At 35.4% G+C, this 21,717-nt stretch overlaps 1 protein-coding gene across 3 annotated transcripts in view; it reads right to left on the minus strand.

Annotated features, from left to right (window-relative positions):
• Nucleotides 1–21,717, minus strand: part of LOC144965232 (uncharacterized) — a 199,191-nt gene that overhangs the window by 143,140 nt on the left and 34,334 nt on the right. The window contains exons 1-2 of one of the 3 annotated variants that reach the window (XM_078900341.1): nucleotides 20,636–20,663; nucleotides 20,449–20,491 (exon numbers count right to left, since the gene is read on the minus strand). The exons of 1 other annotated variant lie outside the window; for it this stretch is intronic. The gene's annotated coding sequence lies outside the window, so the exon portion shown is untranslated. Of the gene's footprint in view, nucleotides 1–20,448; nucleotides 20,492–20,635; nucleotides 20,664–21,717 lie in introns of those variants that run through there. One more of the 3 variants, XM_078900340.1, reaches the window with a different exon arrangement.

Consider the following 21,717-nt stretch of genomic DNA (forward strand, 5'->3'; position numbering starts at 1 on the left):
AAACTGTTTGTCTGTGGCCTATAGATAGTTCGAAATTGACGTCACTCAGGTCTTTGTTGATGTTTTTTGCCATCCGCGTTTATGAGTAATGCTCACTGAACTGTATTAATCCGACTATAAACGTTCATGGATACACACAGTTTTGTGTGTTGATCCGTTATACTTCCGGATGGCAATGTTATGAGCTTCTTAGCCAAGCGCATACTATCTATACCCTGACCCAGGGTGAAAAAGGCAATGATGATGATGATGATGTTTATGTAGAAAATGAATCGATCACGCAGAAATTCACAAAACTACATTGAAAGAAACTGTGCGCTTTTATATTCCCAAATTCACCCTACTGGTTTTTTGTTTTTTTTTCACATCCCATAACCCTATTCTCCTACCCTCCCCCCCCCCCCACTCTCTCCCTCTTCTTCTTCTTCTTCTTCTTCTTCTTCTTCTTCTTCTTCTTCTTCTTCTTCTTCTTCTTCTTCTTCTTCTTCTTCTTCTTCTTCTTCTTCTTCTTCTTCTTCTTCTTCTTCTTCTTTTTCTTCCTCTTCTTCTCCTCCTCCTCCTCCTCCTCCTTTTCCGACTACTACTACTAATACTACTACTACTACTACTACTACTACTACTACTACTACTACTACTACTACTACTACTACTACTACTACTACTACTACTACTACTATTACTACAATTACTCTTACTGCTACTACTATTACTACAATTACTCTTACTGCTACTACTACTACTACTACTACTACTACTACTACTACTACTACTACTACTACTACTACCACTACTACTACTACCACGACTATTACTTCTATTACTACTACTACTTTCACCACAGCTATCACCACCACCACCACCACCAATACCATTATAATAATTACCACAAAAAAAAAGCAATTATAATTAAACATATAAGCTTATCAACGGATTTAGCTTCAGAACGCTTATCTATTCGCCAGCAAGGCCATATGGTACCATATTATACATTATCTAAAGTACAAGCAATTGTAAGGCGCCCTATTTATACCAGCAGAGTCACTGCACTAGAGTGGTTTCACTAGATTCTAGAACACAAACTGTTGAAATAAATGGCAAATTTTCAGATGAATTTTATTTGATGCATGGCGAACCCCAGGTATCTGTCCTAGGGCTTATTTTTTACAACATATACAGCTTCTTTGTAAAAAAAATTATAATCATGGTATGAACTACCACTTTGATGCTGATGATACACAAATCACAAATGTATAAACGCGATACTCCTGATAATATTTTTCTTTTACAAAAATCTATTGAAAATTGTGTTCTTGATGTAAAAGTTGGATGGCAATAAACGTTAACTTAACAATGAAAAAACCAGAGCAAAGAGAAATGGTGATGAACTTCGCGATATCAATGGCAATTCCATAAAATCAAGTAAAACAATTAGAAAGTTAGGAGTATCTTTAGATAGCAATTTGGGCATGAATTCACATGTTGATAATCTATGCACAAGTTTAAATTCACATCTAAATAAAATTGCTTATTTGCCAACCTACTTGACTAAAGATGTAACGAAAAAGCTAGTAACAACATTTATATTATCAAGATTAGTTAATTGTATTTCTCTTTGGCTGGGATAACTAAAGATACAATTTTAAGACATCAAACAAGTCAGAATAGTGCTGCAAAATTGATTACAAAACAAAATAGATATGAACATTCGCTGCCCATTCTGTTTGAATTGCATTTGTTGCCAGTGAAAGAAAGGGTTGCATACAAGATAGCCCTTATCTGCTTTAAACGCCTTAATGATTTAGCACCCAGGTGTCTTGATGAATTCATAAATGTCTATTCTCCATCTGGAATGCTACAGTCTTCATCTGACCACACTAAACTTCAAGTAAACAACAAATCAAATTATTTATTTTATGGTGGGAGATCGTTTTCAACACTTGGTCCTCATGGAACGATCTTCCAAGGGCCATTCGTGAGGCATGAGGTGTCGATGTTTTTAAATCAGAGCTTAAACATTACTTTTTATATTATAAAGTCTCTGTCAATGTTTTAAATATATTTGATATAGATTTTTTGTTGGAATAATGACTGAAAGTGTGTCTGTTTGTGTGTGTGTGTGTGTGTGTGTGTGTGTGTGTTGGTGTGTGTGTTAGTGATATTTTAGATTATCATTCTTGTAACTGTGAAGCGCATAGAGCATGACTTAGTCATGGTTATTTGCTATACAAGTGCTATATAGTATTATTATTATTATCATTATTATTAGTAGTAGTAGTAGTAGTAGTAGTAGTAGTAGTAGTAGTAGTAGTAGTAGTAGTAGTAGTAGTAGTAGTAGAGTAGTAGTAGTAGTAGTAGTAGTAGTAGTAGTAGTAGTAGTAGTAGTAGTAGTAGTAGTAGTAGTAGTAAGAGTATTAGTAGTGGTAGTAATAGTAGTAGTAAAGTAGTAGTAGTAGTAGTAGTAGTAGTAGTAGTAGCAGCAGCAGTAATAGTAGTAGTAGTCGTAGTAGTAGCAGTTGTGGTAGTAGTAGTAGTAGTAGTAGTAGTAGTAGTAGTAGTAGTAGTAATAGTAGTAGTAGTAGTAGTAGTAGTAGTTGTTGTTGTTGTTGTTGTAATTGTAGTAGTGGTAGTAGTGGTAGTAGTAGTAGTAGTAGTAGTAGTAGTAGTAGTAGTAGTGTAGTAGTAGTAGTAGTAGTAGTAGTAGTAGTAGTAGTAGTAGTAGTAGTAGTGTAGTAGTAGTAGTAGTAGTAGTAGTAGTAGTAGTAGTAGTAGTAGTAGTAGTAGTGTAGTAGTAGTAGTAGTAGTAGTAGTAGTAGTAGTGGTAGTAGTAGTAGTAGTAGTAGTAGTAGTAGTAGTAGTAGTAGTAGTAGTAGTAGTAGTAGTAGTTGTTGTTGTTGTTGTTGTTGTTGTTGTTGTAATTGTAGTAGTAGTAGTAGTAGTAGTAGCAGCAGCAGTAGTAGTAGTAGTAGTAGTAGTAGTAGTAGTAGTAGTAGTAGTATTCTTACTATACTCGTCCATGCCTTATAGCTAGCTACTTGTTCACAATTGTGTCGAGAATATTAATGTACCTAATTGCACTTTGCTGGAGTAGAGTTCTGTTATTGTCACCCATTCATACACTGACCCCTTTCAAAGTCGCTTGAATATGTCTCAAGATCATGAGCATTATTCTTTTCGAACTAAAATGGCCGAAATAAAAGATGTTCGAATCTCACTTATTTCAACAAAGCAAGCATTCAAAATAGTTTTATTCAAGTTAAAGCTTGGATGAGCTATTTTTTCATTGTTTTTAGTCAACGAATGCAGCAGCTATACAGCGTACCAGAGAACATATTACTAGTATTTAAGTCCATTAACAACAATTATTTAAAATACGAATGTGTTTGTTTTTTTCGTTTCAGAGTAGGGCAGTAAAAAGGAATGAAACATGCACTTTTATGACGCCCTATTCCGGAGCATCAGAGAGTCATATCTCATCAAGGTTATACAGAAACTAAAACTTCCCTTTTTGGACATATCAAGAGACATGACACCATTGAAAAAAAATTCATAGAAGGTATTGTGAAGATGGTCACAAGACATCAGCGAATGGATGAATAAACCAGTGACTGAATGTGGAAGGATGGCGCAGGACAGAAGCTTGTTTCGGTTGGCAGTTGCAGAGGCCACGTCCAGGAGGAATAAGCCTTGGTGATGATGATTCCTGGGTTTCTACAAGGTTCAGCGAACTTTAGGATGCAAGAAATATTCATTCAGAAGTCCATACGGGGCAACATTTCCTTTTCACTACTACAAACAAACGTTTAGCCTCTAAATATAAAATTATTTGGATAGCCCGGCCAGTGCCCAGTGCGCATTTACACAAAGAGTATGATAACAAAATGTATTAAAAATTTATCGCGGGAGTAAAAACATATATGAATGTTCGTCCATGATGAACGAACATACTCGCTTTGATTCGACTTCAACGTGAGACAGGAGACGGTAAAAACTTGCCTATTGTCCTTCCTCATCGAAGAATTGAACAGTCGTGGGTTCCCCAGCATCTTCTTTTTCAAATCCGTATATAAAAGTTATAGGTCTATGACAAACGTAATTTCCAAGGTGGTAAATCAGAGTCTTGTGGCTCATATCTTAAAAACTAACCTCTATTGATAGCTTTGAGATTTGAGAACGAAGAACGCCATTGGTTTTACATCCCTTGTAGGCCAAGAATAATATTGAAAATAACCAGGACTCCAGGAAGTATATTAAATATAATTAAATATTCTCGGAAACCGCGTTGAACAGGCGGTGGGAATAGGAATTTGACATTGAATATAGGAACATGGAAATACACTACGTTTCAAGTGTTGTGTTCATCTCACTGTTATTACTACTAATCAATGCTATTGATGTAGCTACTACCATTTATATACAACAAGAACAACACTACTTCTACTACTACTACTACTACTACTACTACTACTACTACTACTACTACTACTACTACTACTATTACTACTACTACTACTACTACTACTACTATTACTACTACTACTACTACTACTACTACTACTACTACTACTACAACTGCTACTACTACTACTACTACTACTACTACTACTACTACTACTATTACTGCTGCTACTACTACTACTATTACTACTACTACTACTACTACTACTACTACTATGGTCTCTGAATTGACATGTATAGCTGACTTGAAAACCCTTGGCACAGGACATTCTATAAAACCTTGGACTTTAAAGGTGTTATATTATTACAAATAAACAAAACAAAGGCAGATGTCTTTGGTCACAAAATAAAATATTGAATTAAGGATTTAAACACCAAAAATGAAATTTCTAAGGATGTCTGAAGTCAAAACCGAAAGACAAAGTGAGAAATTTTAGGATAATAAAAATAAATTGTGGAGTGTAATTAAGATAGAATCTATCCTAGGTGGATGAAGATCTGAACAACTGTGTATGAAAGGTGCCAGACAAAGCAAGAAAGAAAAATAGAAGAAAAAAAACATCCCAAAAAATCAGTCGACCTCGACTGGGAATCGAACCTCAGACCTTCTGATTATCGGTCAGACGTGCTACCATTACACACATTAGGTGGATGGAAAAAGGTAGATTGAACATTATCAAGATAGCCAATATATATATATATAAAGCGACTACTCAAAAAGATAGGTGCGATTTGAAATTTGATGATCATCGTATGTTATGCTGAAGGTGTTGATGGCGTTGACATTGATGATGAGGTAAGTACTAATGAGAACGATGATATTTGTGTTGCTATTGGAAATGGACGATTATGAAAACGATGCTGATGTGGATGATGATGATGATGATGATGATGATGATGATGTTGGTGACAATGATAACGATGACGTGGATGGCTATTGTGATAGCAATGACGGTGGTAAGAATGACCATGAAATGACAACACAATGATGGAGGTGAAAACAATGATGGTGATATTAATGACAAAGAGATGAATGTTCACTTAAAATCAACCAGATATAGTCATGTACATACATAAAAATATCACATACACTAGTAGATTGCGTATGATTGACCCCCCCCCCCCCCCCCCCCATGACACATACAAGGTTCGATTTATAGTCTAAACTGCGTTTCACCAAAGTGTATTTAGGTCGTCATATGCAGAAAAACCAGTCGGATACACAAATTCTGCTCCCATAAGACAGCAAAGATACAGTTAAGGCCATGCGTATAATATATTCATAATTCATATAGGAGCGTGCGCACTCTCCACACATTCATTGCATCAATTTTATTTTCTTCCTTGCACTTAACTATCAATCTCTCACCCTACCCTATGTCTCCTGCTGGAGAGATTTGATATTCATTCGATAACTAGTTCTCTCGGATATTGCCTCTATACCCTGTAACATAGAAGCCCCAGATCCTTTTGCACAACCCTATTTTAACATTGGAGGAGTCTAATAAACTTTATCATACTCGGGTTTTTTAAATGATTTATCCGGCAAACAACCCCTCCTCTCATTTAACAATCCTATTACACTCAATCAAACAATGGAATTCGTCCTCTAGCACTCCACATCTACTTCACACAACATATCTTCACGTTTCAATTTCACATTTCCCCATCCCCCCCTCTCGATCAAAAATTGATGTGAGCTTAATCTTATTTTGGTTACAGCCACTCTGAAATTTCTATTTTCTAAATTTAGATGTAAGACTCGAATCGGAAAGCGTTTTTAACGTGTTGAAACAGACGGGGAGAACTGGTATTTCTGACTCACATAACCATTCCTGTTGGTAAATATATTTCATTCTCAAACAAATATAGAAAACATCTATCGTCGCCAACATACTGGTTTATTCAGTAAATGCCCATGCCACAACTAAATAGTAGGTTTTTTACTACACTTTCACAAGTAACAGCGACAGGCTTAGTGGAGATTGTTTATAACAATTCATTATATACAACTTTTACAAGAAGATTTAGCATTTATTTGTTTTGTTTTAACCCTGTGTCTATAGAGGCGACAAACTGAACTTTTGAATTTTTAAAGAAAGCCGAATATCACTATGCCGTATTGATGCTGTGCATTTAGCTAAATACTCACAACACCTCCATCGGATATGGCGGACCAACACAGAAAACTATGTGCAACATTGAACGGTTATAGTCCGAGTGATAGAATTTATTGAGAAGAAATCATAAAAATGGTTGGATAAAAATAATAACAAAGATTTGAGTTTGTTCTATATCTGAGATTATGCACTGAAGGAAAAGACTCACCTGAGATCGCAATCGGCACCTTATTTCGTTACGTGCATCACAACAAAATAAGGTAGGATGTCAATACGAGAAAAACAGATGGCATACTGGCCTAGCCTATTATCTATCCATCTATAATACGTTTTTCTAAATATGTTTTCTCGAATCTAATTCACACATGAAAAGGAAAGAATGATTCAAACTACCTTTTATTTTTAAGTCATATGTTTGATCTGAGCAAGTATTATTTATTGTATGGACTTTCAAAGCGTGATGGACGCGATGATGACTACGACGACGACGACGACGATCATGATGATGATGATGATGATGGTGGTGGTGGTGGTGGTAGTGGTGGTGGTGGTGGTAGTTTTAGTGGTGGTGGTGGTAGTGGTAGTGGTGGTGGTGATGGTGGTAGTGGTGGTGGTGGTAGTGGTAAAGGTAATGGTGGTGGTGGTAGTGGAGGTGGTGGTGAAACATTGACGGCAGTATAAAAGTCCGAAGATTCCTTTGTAGTCTATTCCCGAAATGATAGGAGACAAGGGTTAAATTTGGTTGTGACGTCACCGTGCTACGTCATGTAACGACGTGAAGCAAATTTGAATGTGATCATTAAGCGGATAGATGATGATGATGATAGCAATCTTTGGTCGAGGCAAAACATTTAAAAGGCAAGTTGTTCAACTCAGTTCAATAAAAGGATGCTACCTTGAAGATTAAAGGTTATCCTAAAAGTAACACGAAAATGGATGGAACTTTTCGAATCAAGAATATTTCTTCAAACTGATAACAGTGGGCATTGGGAAAATAATCCATTTCCAACGTGGATCTGCTTCAGCGTATGGATGAACGCGACATCAAACGGGTTTTTATTTGTTTGTTCGTTTTGGGGTTATTTCTGGGGGTTTTTTTGTTTCGTTTTTGTTTGGTTTGCTTTGTTTTGTTTTGTTCTGTTTGTTTTTTTTTTGGGGGGGGGGGTTTGTTTTTTTTTTTTTTTTTTTTTTTTTTTTTTTTGGGGGGGGGGGGGGTTGTTTTGTTTTGATGGACAGTCCACTTAAAGACCATGAAAGCTGTAGATATGAGCTGTTGTGCGCCTTATATTCCCATAAGGAAGGAACTCCTAAATTTACAATATTGTAATCAAAACTTTTAGTGAAAATGCAATGTTCAGCGTTTAAAGATTTTTTTAAAATGACGCTTATTGTTTCAAAAACGGTCTTACAAGTCTAAAATATAAACTTAAGTAAAGTTTTAAAAACTACCATAAGTTCTAATCGGGTCGATGAGCTCATCAAATTAAATGTGAAAGTAAATTAACGATAAGGAACTCGCGCACCGACAGTTCCTGGTCTTCTTCCTTGTCGTTGGTCGATCGTTTAGGTTCAGGGAACGTAATGGTTAACTTTCTATTGCACAACTCTGGTCTGTCGAAGAATCAAAGCTCGCCGTAATAGGCCTTAACTCTCGTGCAGTACCATTATGTTTCATCACAACAGTGCACCAGATTCTGGCGGGTACGTATAACTGTTATGACGACCTATCCAGTCAACTAAACCGTTTCCACATTCATGAGCTGTCTGTCGTGAACCCCGCCCGGCAACTGCGTCACAGTGCAATCCTCAACCAGATGCTCGGCAGTTTCCGGGTGCAAGTGGGCGAAGCCGCCATACCCCACTGATACAAGGTGACTGCTATTAGACGGATCCTTGACATTAGTCTACTGGCTGCCACCCAGTGTCTCCTCTTATTGGTACAGAACCTCTTGGTTGCAACTCCCCATACATCAAAGCTTAAAAAGGTATGTCTTTAGCAATATCGGTGGGAAATTGTTCTCCATCTATTCAACAGCTTAACTTAAATCTTATTTATTCGGGTCTTTATACCATTTTTATACATTTATAAGCATTTTGGTAGTAAAATATTCATCACACATTTTCTGCATGTATCAAAGAAGAAAGAGAGAGCACTGAATTGCCAAGCAATAAATAAAGGAAGTGGTTATTCAGTATCTGATACTGAATAGTGCTTTGCCACTATTCAGTATCCACAAGGAACTCTTTTTTATAGAGAGAGTGAAAAGTGCGACAATCTCGGTTGAACTGCTGACCTACTTCCAGATTGAACAAATGCAGTAACTGACAGCCCGATTCAAAGTTGTAAAAATATTTTGATCGTAATTTTTTAATTTCTGCTATGGTGCAATTAACATAGTTCAAAATATCAAAGTAAGAGTGGCATTCAAATACATTTTTAAATATCTAAATAGACATGATTAAATGTCACTAAATGTTCAGTGACACCATGGCTTGGTGGATATAAGCTGTTTGACTCTGAGCTTAAGGTTCGAGAGTTCAAATCCCGGCAGGGATAACTTTTTTTTTTCCCCCAATATTTTAAAATTCCTTCTGTCTATTGATATTTTTTAAACTTTTGTTTTATTAATTTTATTTGCTTGTAATATGCTTTAATGTTGATATTATACTATTGTTCTTTTATTATTATTATTATTATTGTTATTATTATTATTATTATTATTATTATTATTATTATTATTATTATTATTATTATTATTTCTACTTACTTACTATTATTATTATTATTATTATTATTATTATTATTATTATTATTATTATTATTATTATTATTATTATTGTTGTTGTTGTTGTAATCGTCATCATCATCATTATTATGATTATTATTTTTTTTTAATCAAGTAGTTCGAGTAATTTAATCAGTTATCGATTTATTACGAATATCTTTTATGTGTTATAATCTCGTTGTTGTTTTTCATTTTATTGTTTATTATTTTTTAAAATCTTGCTTTTTTTTGTTTCTTGTCTCATTTGTTGTTGTTGTTGTTGTTGTTGTTGTTGTTGTTGTTGTTGTTGTTGTTCTTGTTCTTGTTGTTGTTCTTGTTGTTGTTGTTGTTGTTTGTTTGTTTATTTGTTTGTTTGTTTGTTTGTTTGGTCATCTAAGACAAACCCGATTCATTATAAATATGTGGCCAGACTTTCTGCCATTATTAATTGAGCGATGTACTTCCGTGAATTAATTGCCGTATTATATTAAAATTTACGTGATAATAATAATACATTAATAATAATAATAATAAATAAAATAAATAATAATAATAATAATAAATAATAATATATAATAATAATAATAATAATAATAATAATAATAATAATAATAATAATACTAATAATAATAATAATAATAATAATAATAATAATAATAATAATAATAATAATAATAATAATAATAATAATGAATAATAATAATAATAAATATATATAATAATAAATAATAATAATAATAATAATAATAATAATAATAATAATAAATAATAATAATAATAATAATAATAATAATAATAATAATAATTTAAATAGATATACTGAATATTAGACTACAATTGACATCTATTTTCTGAATACAGGTGGTATTTTAGGGGTGTATCTTTTTTTACGAAACCTGCCAAAACACGCCGAACCCCGACAAAGTTATGGGAAGTAGGTAGCAGTGGGGAGTGAACCTGGGACTCAGGGAAGTGTACACCATTGGGGAGTGAACCTGGGACTGGGTTTCGTAAAAAAAAGCAATTACTTTTTTTATGAAACCCGACAATATCCCACAAAGTTATGGAAAGAAAGTAGGCAACAGTGGGGGAGTGAACCCGAGACTCAGGGAAGTGTAGACTATTGGGGAGTAAACCTAAGTCTATGGTTTTTCGGTGGGTTTTTGTAAAAAAGTAATTGCTTCATTCTCGTCTGATACCCAACTCCCATAGTCCGGCTTCATTTCCCACTAGTATCTATCTTCCATAGTCCCAGGTTCATTTCCACTGATATCCTCTTCTCACAGTCCCAGGTTCACTCCCAACCGGTGTGCACTTCCCTGAATCCCGGTTCATTGCCCAATGGTACCCCCTTCCCATAACTTTTGACAATTTCAGTAGGTTTCGAAATAAAAGTACATTCTGAGCTCACTGTCCACTGGTATCAGCCTCTCGCAGTCCCAGGTTCAATCCTCATCGGTGTCCAAATCCCAGATTCAATCCCCACTGCTGCCTACTTCCCATAACCTTGTCGGGTTGTGGCGGGTTTCGTAAAAAGTAATTCCCCCTCCCCCTTGGTATTGCTTTTTTACAAAATCCAGAGTCCCAGGTTCACTCCCCACAAGTGTACTTCCCTGAATCTCAAGATCACCCCCCACTGTTGCCTACTTCAATAACTTTGTCGGATATTGCCAGGTTTCGTTGGATTTCGTAAAAAATTAATTGCTTTTATGTGAAACTCGCTGAAACCCGCCAAAAACCAGAGTCTCAGGTTCACTCCCCACTGGTGTACACTTCCGTGAATCTCAGGTTCACTCCCCACTGTTGCCTACTTCCCATAACTTTGTCGGATATTGCCGGGTTTCTAAAAAAAGTAATTGCTTTTATGTGAAACTCGCTGAAACCCGTCGAAAACCATAGTCTCAGGTTCACTCCCCACTGGTGTACACTTCCCTTAGTCTCAGGTTCACTCCCCACTGTTGCCTACTTCCCACAACTTTGTCGGATATTGCCGGGTTTCGTAAAAAAGTAATTGCTTTTATGTGAAACTAGCTGAAACCCGCCGAAAATCATAGTCTCAGGTTCACTCCTCACTGGTGTACACTTCCCTTAGTCTCAGGTTCACTCCCCACTGTTGCCTACTTCCCATAACTTTGTCGGATATTGCCTGGTTTCGTAAAAAAGTAATTGCTTTTAGTGAAACTCCCTGAAACCCGCCGAAAATCAAAGTCTCAGGTTTACTCCCCACTGGTGTACACTTCCCTGAGTCTCAGGTTCACTCCCCACTGTTGCCTACTTCCCATAACTTTGTCGGATATTGCCGGGTTTCGTAAAAAAGTAAATGCTTTTATGTGAAACTCGCTGAAACTCGCCGAAAACCATAGTCTCAGGTTCACTCCCTACTGGTGTACACTTCCCTTAGTCTCAGGTTCACTCCCCATTATTTGCCTACTTTCCATAACTTTGCCCCATTTTGTTGGGATTTGGTGCATTTTGTAAACAAAAAGTAATTGCTTTTTTTTCAAAACCCGCCGAAACCCAGTCCCAGGTTCACTCCCCACTAGTGTACACTTCCCCGAATCTCAGGTTCACTCCCCAGCACTGTTGCCTACTATCCATAACTTTCTCGGATATTGCCAGATTTCGTCGGGTTTCGTAAAAAAAATAATTGCTTTTACATGAAACTAGCTGAAGCCCGCCGAAAACCATAGTCTCAGGTACACTCCCCACTGGTGTACACTTCATTGAGTCCCAGGTTCACTCCCCACGCTTTGCCTACTTTCCACAACTTTGCCGCATATTGTCGGGTTTCGTAAAAATGTAATTCCCCCCCCCCCCATATTGTTATTGCTTTTTTACAAAACCCAGAGTCCCAGGTTCACTCCCCACTGGTGTACACTTCCCATAGGCTAGCACTATTCAGTATCTGACACTGAATAGTGGTTTTGCACTATAATACGGTGTTTTTTTTTCCGAAACCTGACAAAGTTATGGGAAGAGGGCAGCTGTGGGAGTGAATATGGGACTCATATTACACTTTCCCGATAGAGACAATGCTGTTAACGGCCATGTAATTATTTTACACATGAGTACAGTGAGAGTATCTATGGGTTACAAGTGTAACTAAATGACAAATTGCCATATTTATGGACAATAAAGATCTATTATTATTATTATTATTATTATTATTATTATTATTATTATTATTATTATTATTATTATTATTATTATTATTATTATTATATTATTATTATTATTATTATTATTATTATTATTATTATTATTATTATTATTATTATTATTATTATTATTATTCCCTGAATCTCAGGTTCATCCTCTCCTCCCCCCCCCTACACACACACACACACACACACACACACACACACACGCTGCTGCCTACCTCTCATAACTTTGTCGGATATTGCCAGGTGTCGTCGTGTTTCGTAAAAAAGTAATTGCTTTTTATTTGGAAACCCGCCAAACCCAGTCCCAGGTTCACTCCCCATTGGTGTACACTTCTCTGAGTCCCATATTCACTCCCATAGCTGCCCTCTTCCCATAACTTTGTCAGGTTTCGTAAAAAAACCCACCGTACTATAGTGCAAAACCACATTTCAGTGTCAGATACTGAATAGTACAAAACCACTATTCAGTATCAGATACTGAATAGTGCAAAACCGCTATTCAGTATCTGATACTGAATAGTGCAAAACCACTATTCAGTATCAGATACTGAATAGTGCAAAACCACTATTCAGTATCAGATACTGAATAGTGCTAGCCATAAATAAACAACATTCTTGCTTTTGACAACTGTGACCAGCTGTTATATTTATCCTAGTTGCCAAAAGGTTGCCGACGAAAAATATTTTTTAATTCGAAGTAGAGAGGTCATGCCCATCTAGCATAAAATTCCTTCATGTTTGTTTTAACATTCTGACAGATCTATTTCGAAGACTTTCAAAGCATACAATATTAGTTTTAACCCCGCGCTGCCAGACTTGAAAATAAAAAGTAGTCTTTCACAGCCTTTATGTCATTGGAATGGGGTTTGTCCCTGTTTCAGTAGCGTTGTCAGCAACAAGTCACGGTTCGTGCATTGCTAAGCATTAATCAAATTAAGAAATTAAGGAGCAGGCACTGTTTTAAGATAAGGATCTAAACAAGAGGTCGACTCGAGGTCGACTGATTTTTTGGGATGGTTTTTTTTTTTTTCTTGTATTTTTCTTTCTTGCTTAATCTGGCAACTTTCATAAACACTTGTTCAGATTTTTAAGCATTAATATTTCCTGTATTTAGCCATTATTTACAGACTCGGTAGCATTTCCTGTATCATAGAAACAAACACCCCTTACTCAGTTGAGTGTGATTAATTACTATAATCTCATATATAGTACGATAATCTCATAGGACGAGTGCTGGGTTATCTAATCAATACATCACAGATAACTTTGAAAATTACGCATAATTTGTCGAAACTAGTCTAGACTAATAAACATTTCAATCGTTCCATTTTTGACTTGATAATTTTTAAAATGTTGTTTTCTGTTTGTGTTTTTCTGTCCCTGTCACCGACCGATAACATGAACCAACACTGGTGTGAACTTTATAAATATAAGTCGGAGAAGAAATAATACTTTTGAATAACCAGCTTTATTTTTTTTTATGAATTAAGTAGATTAGTGGATGTGTTATTGAGTTATATATTTATTGAATTCCTTTTTTCCTTTAAAAAAGAATAAGTTCATTATTCACAATTATTATTCGTCTTATAATCGAGCGTTGGTTCATGATTATCGAGCGGTGACATGGACAAGAGAAAACACGAACAAAAAACTGTATTTTTTAATAATTATCGAGTAAAAAAAAGAACGATTGAAATGTTTATAAGACTAGTTTCGACAAATTAGACGATAACTGACGCATTTTTTAATGTTTTATTCGCTGTATATCTATTAATTAAATTACCCGTGACTCATACTATTAGATTATAGTAAAAAGGGCAGCCATGTCAATAGTTTGCCACGCATAGCAACAAGAGGCCACGTGACCGTTAAGCACGAACCATGTTGTTCCTTGTTGAAAGGATACATCGCAACGATCTGATGGACTTTGCTAGCCAATCACAGCTGATTGAAAAAAAAGGTAAGAAAAAAAATTCGAAACTGCTCTCGTAACAGATTTGGTCTTACGAACGTGATACTGATACCAGGAATAACGTTCCCTTTATATTTACCCCAGAATTCTACAACAACGAGTTCTCAACACGCCCAAATCAATGTTGAACATATTTATTTAACCCTTAAGTTTCCCGGCACGAATGAGTGTTAAGGTGGGGAAAAAGGATAGAAGGTGTGAGGTGAGGGAAGGATGAATGCTTCATTAGTCAGGAGATGTATTCGTTTGTCTCTTATTGGAACACTGCCATGAAAATAGCAAAATTATGTCAGGATCAGCTCCTGAATAGTTGAAGTGCGTCACTGAGTAAGTGGTGTGTTGATCTGCAGTAGGTAATTGTGGCTTAGTGGTAAATATAGCATGTCATGAAGTACGAGAATGTCAGAGACGACGGTATGGAAATTGACTAAGGGAGGTGGGGGGGGGGGGGGGGGGGGGGGGGAGTAAACAAGTTTGACAAGCTTTTTAAGATGGGATATTTTGATATTCAATATAGTGATGATGATGATGATGATGATGATGATGATGATGATGATGATGATGATGATGATGATGATGATGATGATGATGATGGTGATGTTGATGATGTTGATGATGATAATGATGATGATGATGATCATCATCATCATCATCATGAATATGACTGAAAGCAATAATGGTCTTAATTTAACATTGCTGCAATGAACAATAGACCCATTCTGAGTCCGTTTGAATGTATTTCCATTGCAACAATGAGATCATAACTATTCGGGTTATCAGATTTCTAAATAAAGTGCACGTAGTGACAAGTTAATCTTTCGGAACACTCCACATATTGTGACTCATAAAGCATTCACCGTATATACATCGACTTGTTTAGATACGACTTGGGTTTCGTTCATGGTCTCGTTTTGTTTGTTTGTTTTTCCTTTGTTGTTTTATTTTTATCACTTTGATTTTCGAACGTACCTCCTACACATAAACGCCATCTCTTTAGAAGGCAAGTCAATAACTTGTTGAAATATGTCAAAATGTCTGCACTTCGTCCAAAGAAGTAAGAAGTTAAAACCGTAGACTTAAGTGTTTTAAGTGGCCGACATCATTCAGACATTCGAGTCGAGTATGTTTCTGTTTTGGTTAAGGCTATATCAGTCAATGGTTGACGGAAAGATAAACGGATTATTGCACGAAAACAAGGACAAGGACCGTCAGACTGGCACGCGAACATGTTCGGTTCTAATTTTTTAAAAACCAAAAAACTTGAGCTTTGATATAGAGGAATATCCACTAAACGTTACAAAGGGTCCCTGACTAACAGCAACACGTAACACGGAGAACGAGACATGACACCTGTTATACGATGTTACAATCTTTTTCCGACAGAGACAACGCTGTTAACAGCCAATGTTTCATTTTACACCTGAGTCCGGTGATAGAATGTGAGTAGAGAGCTTTTTCCAAGGACTCAACTATGCGCCGAGGAGCTCAAACCCAGGACCTTTCCATCCGAAAGCGAGTGTCATACCACAAGACCACATAACCGCACAAAGTGCACATGATTTTATTTTCAACTCACAGTAGACGTCTATCCATCAAACAAGGAGTGTGTAGCTGAGTCTAAATCCAATTCAAATTTGCATCCAGCGTACAGTACTTTACACGAAAGAGATTATAATTCACAAGCAATGAGAAAATATCATCTCTTATTCATATGCTACTTAAGAAATATCACCTCTTACTCTTACACACGGTAACGTTTCATTCATACTAGAAATCCTACCACCCAAGAATACAGACGTTACAAATCTCAAATTGTTTTGTTATCAACGTTCTTTTGCTTATTGTTTTGCTGACGAAGGGTTTGTACTCTTTTAAAAAAATCCCAGGGTTCTGCCCCTACCGCTCTCTAATTACCACACCCTCACATTCGACTGTTTCCCGCGCGAAAGACCGAGCTATTTCACGGTTTCAAAAGAAGGTAGTCCTTCAGAGCCATTGGGGCCATAGAGCCAGAGTTTATCCCGGTTTCTATGGCGTGAAACGGACAATAGCGATTGCTTGCTATCCTTTGGATAGGACGCTAGTCTATCGCAAAGTACTTTCCGACAAATCTTACAGACTCAGCTACTCATTCACTGCTGGGTTGACAGGGGGGGGGGGGGGGGGTTCAGAAAAATATCGACTGCATTCGGGATCGATCTCAGTCCCTTTACGTGTGAAGCAAGTGATCTACCAACTGAGCTATCGGGACTCCCAGTTTCAACAGAAAGCCGCATAGAAATAGCGACAAATCTGCCGTACTATTTTAAAAAAAAAGAACGTATTTTTAAAATTTTGGTCAGATAACTCGTCCTTCAAATATTGGTCGATGAAAATGACCCTCATCTTGTCAAAAACTCTCAGACCGGGGATCACCTAGAAAAGGCACACTGGAATTTTCTTTTTCCGGAATGGGTCAATAATAAGGAGAAAAACTGAGCGGGAATATCCAAACCTAAAGTGTTATCGGGCAAAAAGACAATGGCGCGTTAAGGGGACATGAAAATGTTATCAATTTTGGCACCAAATACCAAATCTAAATCAAATATGAAATTTTCAATTCATAAAGTAACAACGTGGAAAAGGGGCATATACACAGGAGAATAAATCTCAAAACTTCAAAACCGTCAAAAGTTATCTTCCAATATCAAAATCAATCCCTCAGTAACAAAAGTTCCATGAAATCAGCACTTTTATGTCATATATCATTTGACTGTTTCGATTAAGCTCTTTTATTTATATAAAACATAAAAATATGAGTTCACCCAATATTTGAAAATTCCAACATCTAATAGCTACCATGAAGTCAGGATTTCCTATTCCAACTGTTTGGTTTTCTCTCAAATTATTACATTTTGACATTGAAATTTAAAGAGATTATATATAGACAAGGCGTTTATAAAAAAAAGTTTACAAATAATTTTTTTTGTTTTGAATTTTACTTGTCGTAAAGTGTGACACCTTTGATGTTTTATTTTTCCCCTGCCTGGAGTAAAACATAAATGAAATAAAAATGAAGTCATGCATCTCAAAAAGTTTGTGCAATTTATCTTTTTAGATTGTATAAGCGTCTATCAACAGACTTATTATCAATACTATTAGTTTTTGAGTCTGTATTTTTAAAACAGAAAGAGTAATAATGCAAAGAGTTTATATTTTTTTCATGCCCTATAGATCTACATAGTTTATCTTCTTGAATCACTAGCTTGTAACTGCATTGGTTATTTCATCATAAGTTGTTTTTTTTTAATGTCGTGTTTACTACCTCATGCCTCACCTAAAAATCTCTAACTTGAACAATCTAATTTCTGCTGATGAGACCTCAATGTTTGTTTTGTTTTTGTTTTTAAGGGTTTTACGGCGCCAGTAAAAAGGAAGAAAATGGGATAGCAAAAAGTTCTAGAATTACAATTAAAACACCCAAGAAAAAGTAAGAGATAGTGGAACTGGGAACAAATAGGGATCAGATGTAGATTCCAAGAGCATACCACAAATGTACTTAGTTTGAGATCACCTTTAAGTCTCATCCGGACACAAGCACAAAATCCAACAAAGAGGAATACACTCAAATGCTAACATTATACATTCAAAATAACAAATATAATAATACATAACAGAGAGATGATTTACAAGGGAAAAATATCATCTCCCAAAACAATAACTATGCATTTGGCTGTTTCCCTCCCATTTAGGACTCCAGCCAGGGTCAGGACAAAACCAAGTAATCGCATTCCAAGACAAAGACAGAAAGCATGTTGGAAAACATATATAAGGGGATAGAAGACACAGTATGTACCCCCCTGCCCACTATGGGAGGCCAGGAACCCCACCCAGAGACCTCAATGTAGCCTAATTCCCATAGACTGAAACTTTTGTATAAAGGATCTCACCGTCAGTTTGCGACCGCCCGAATCATATAATATTCTAGTCACCAGTCACAATTTTGTGAGATGTTTTCTAATCTTCAATCGCCTTGCCGTTGTGCACGTCTGGTGATAACAGGCCAATATAACGACCCCTAAACATTCTAAAGGGTTTTATTTTAAAATTCTATATGGGGTATTTAGGAAAAATAAGTTATTTTAACTCACTCAACCCTAACACCTACTATATCCGTAGTTTATCCGGGTTACTTATACCCCATGCCTATTAATTACATTTTTATGAGACAAATTATAGGCGTAGTATCAAAGCTAATGTTTTTATGTTACATGTTAATGATAGTTGAATAAAACTATCTATGTACATGCTCATTTTTAATACATTTTTTTTCCAATTTTGAAAAGTAGCAAAATTCTCTAGGATTGAGTGAGTTAATAAATCAAGGGCCTAAAACACCGCGCTCACGGAATTTTAAAACAAATTTTAACAAAAACAAATCGGTTCTGTCAAATTTGCACTAAATTCACTCGAGCAGTTTGAATCGACTTAATATTTGGAAATTATATCAGATTTAATTTAGTCCCAAATTAATAACAAAATCTTGAAAAATAGTAATAGGTTTTGGAGAATAACATAAATGATAGTGATTCTCTTAGGGTTTTTTTTTAAAAGAATCACGAACAGTAATTAATGTTATACAGAGACATGTAGTGTTCAGCGTCCTATGGAGCAATGATTCCTTCCTACCCGTGTTATTTACCCAACATTGACGACAAAAGTCTGTTCAGGAATGAATGTATTCATGTCACAGGATTTCCAAAATTAAAGACATCGCGAGGAGGGAGTGAAATAAATTTCAAAATCTTTATCATAATGTTTAATCAAATAGAAATTGAAATGCCAATATCACAACAACAAAAAATTAAGTTTATCGTTAAACTTATCTTTCGATTCTCAGTGCGATATGACCATTTTTTTAAGATTGATATTGAAAAGACTAATTTTAAGACAGTGTTCTTCAAATATTTTTTTCTGGCATGGCTATAATTTGTGCCATAAAATAAACTTTTATTATTTATGTATTTACGCAGTGCCCGATTCCCCGTTGTTTGTTTGTTTTTTTGTTTTGTTATTTTTTTTTTGGTTTTTTTTTTTGTTGTTTTTTTTTTTTTGGGGGGGGGGGAAGGATTTGGTTGTTTGTTTTTTTTTTGTTTTTTTTTTTGTTTTTTTGTTTTTTGTTTTTTTTTTTTTTTTTTTTTTTGGGGGGGGGGTTGTTGTTGCTGCTTGGTTTGGTTGTTTTTTAATGTTATAATTTTCTAATATTCGTGACTTTTTGACGTTAAATAATATGCACATCTTTTATGATTTTCATATTACGTTATGTAATCTCACAGGGCTATTTTTACATGACGTCAATTAGGATTACGAAGACAACCCGCTTATCTTTGCTACCAGTCGGACAAATCAAATGACACATACAGACACTGGATGAGTACTGATAAACAGTAAATGTGGTCTGTGTTGGGTTTTTTGGGTTGTTTTTTTTTTTTTGGGGGGGGGGGGGGGAAGGGACATTATTTTTTTCCTGTGTTTTATTCTCCTTTGTTGTTTTATGGAGATCTTCATGAAAAAAAAAAGATTTTTTGTTTCTAGTATCTTCTCATTCTCCTTCTCTTCATCATCATCCTCATTATCTCATTATCATTATCATCATCATCATCATCATCAAAATCATCATCATCATCATTATCATCCATCTCCTCCTACTCCTCCTCCTCCTTCTTCTTCTTCTTCTTCTTCTTCTTCTTTCTTCTTCTTCTACTACTACTACTACTACTACTACTACTACTACTACTACTACTACTACTACTACTACTACTACTACTACTTTTTATTTTTGAAATAAACTAACTCCGTCAGACGATATAAATGTCTATGTGCATACCCCTAGAAAAAAAATGATGGTAGTAATGATTTATTAGTAGAAGTGTTTGTTTTACTGGCATTGGTGTAGCTTTTCTGATTTAAACAAATGAGAAAATATTATTTACCTGGCTTGCCCTGTCTCTACAGATATCCATTTAGTAATAAATCCTATGGAAGGAAAAAAAGAAAATGTTTGAGATAAATCTTACACACATTATAAACCCTTTAACTGTCGTACTTTAGAAAGACACGGATTTAAATATTTGACCAGAAAACTCGATTTAAATGACCCTCGATCGAAATTTGACGGACAAGTTTTCTATCCAAATTTTTAATTACGTGTCTTTGTAGCGTACGGCAGCTGACTGGTTAATGAACACATTATAAAACACCATTCTATATTTAAAAAGAACGAATATAACAGGACTAGAGTCCATTTTTTATTCTAATATGATTTGAACAAGCAATCATTTGATAGCACACCAGCATGAGTCAACACTACCAAAAACTGACAATACGACTTTTTTTTACAATTTGGCCGGAAAAAAATGAATTAATTTCTGTTAAATAAAATAACCAACAAATTTTTTTAAAACATTCTTATAAAAACTTCTCAAGCTCAATACTCCAATGTAATTTTGGTTTTATGAAATCTTGACAAATTATTTTATTCCATCAATATTACGGAAATCTTTTCTGAACAAAAATGTCAATAGGGAGTTTAGTCGGTGAACAAAAGAATATGACAAGATTGTAATTTATTATGCACTAACATGCTCTCGGCCTCTTTTTGTGTTATCAGTTAACACATAATGCAATGTTCGTCTTTCTCTCCTACAATTCCTGCTACTCTCTCTCTCTCTCTCTCTCTCTCTCTCTCTCTCTGTCTCTCGCTCTCTCTCTCTCTCTCTCTCTCTCTCTCTATCTATCTATCTATCTCTCTCTTATCTATCTATCTATCTATCTATCTATCTACCTACCTATCTTTCTATCTCTTGATAGACACATGATAACATTTTAAAAGAAAACAGAAAAAAAAAAATGAGGATCCCTGTTATTTATTTTCATAAGCCTACTATTCATTTTTATGGTTTTGTTTTTGATATGTTAATGTAAAAATGATATAAATTTGAAATCTAGTGATGACATGTTACCATGGAGACGACTGACAATGCCTTCGTCCGTAATACTGGAAAACTTGGTCGTGAATTATTGGATTAAATTCAACGTCCTCTTCCTTAACTTGGCTTCTATTAAAAACTGGTTGATTAAAAACTGGTTGAACACAGTGCTTATTTCCATTTCTCCGTACGGTGATGACTCGACAAGAAGCAGTCGTCTTGGTCGTATGCTCCGAATTTGTAAATCCGTTCCAATGGCCTTTATTTTGGCAT

This window comes from Berghia stephanieae, chromosome 2 (assembly GCF_034508935.2).
Source record: "Berghia stephanieae isolate SIO BIC M18660-M18661 chromosome 2, UCSD_Bste_1.3, whole genome shotgun sequence".
NCBI classification, from domain to species: domain Eukaryota; kingdom Metazoa; phylum Mollusca; class Gastropoda; order Nudibranchia; family Aeolidiidae; genus Berghia; species Berghia stephanieae.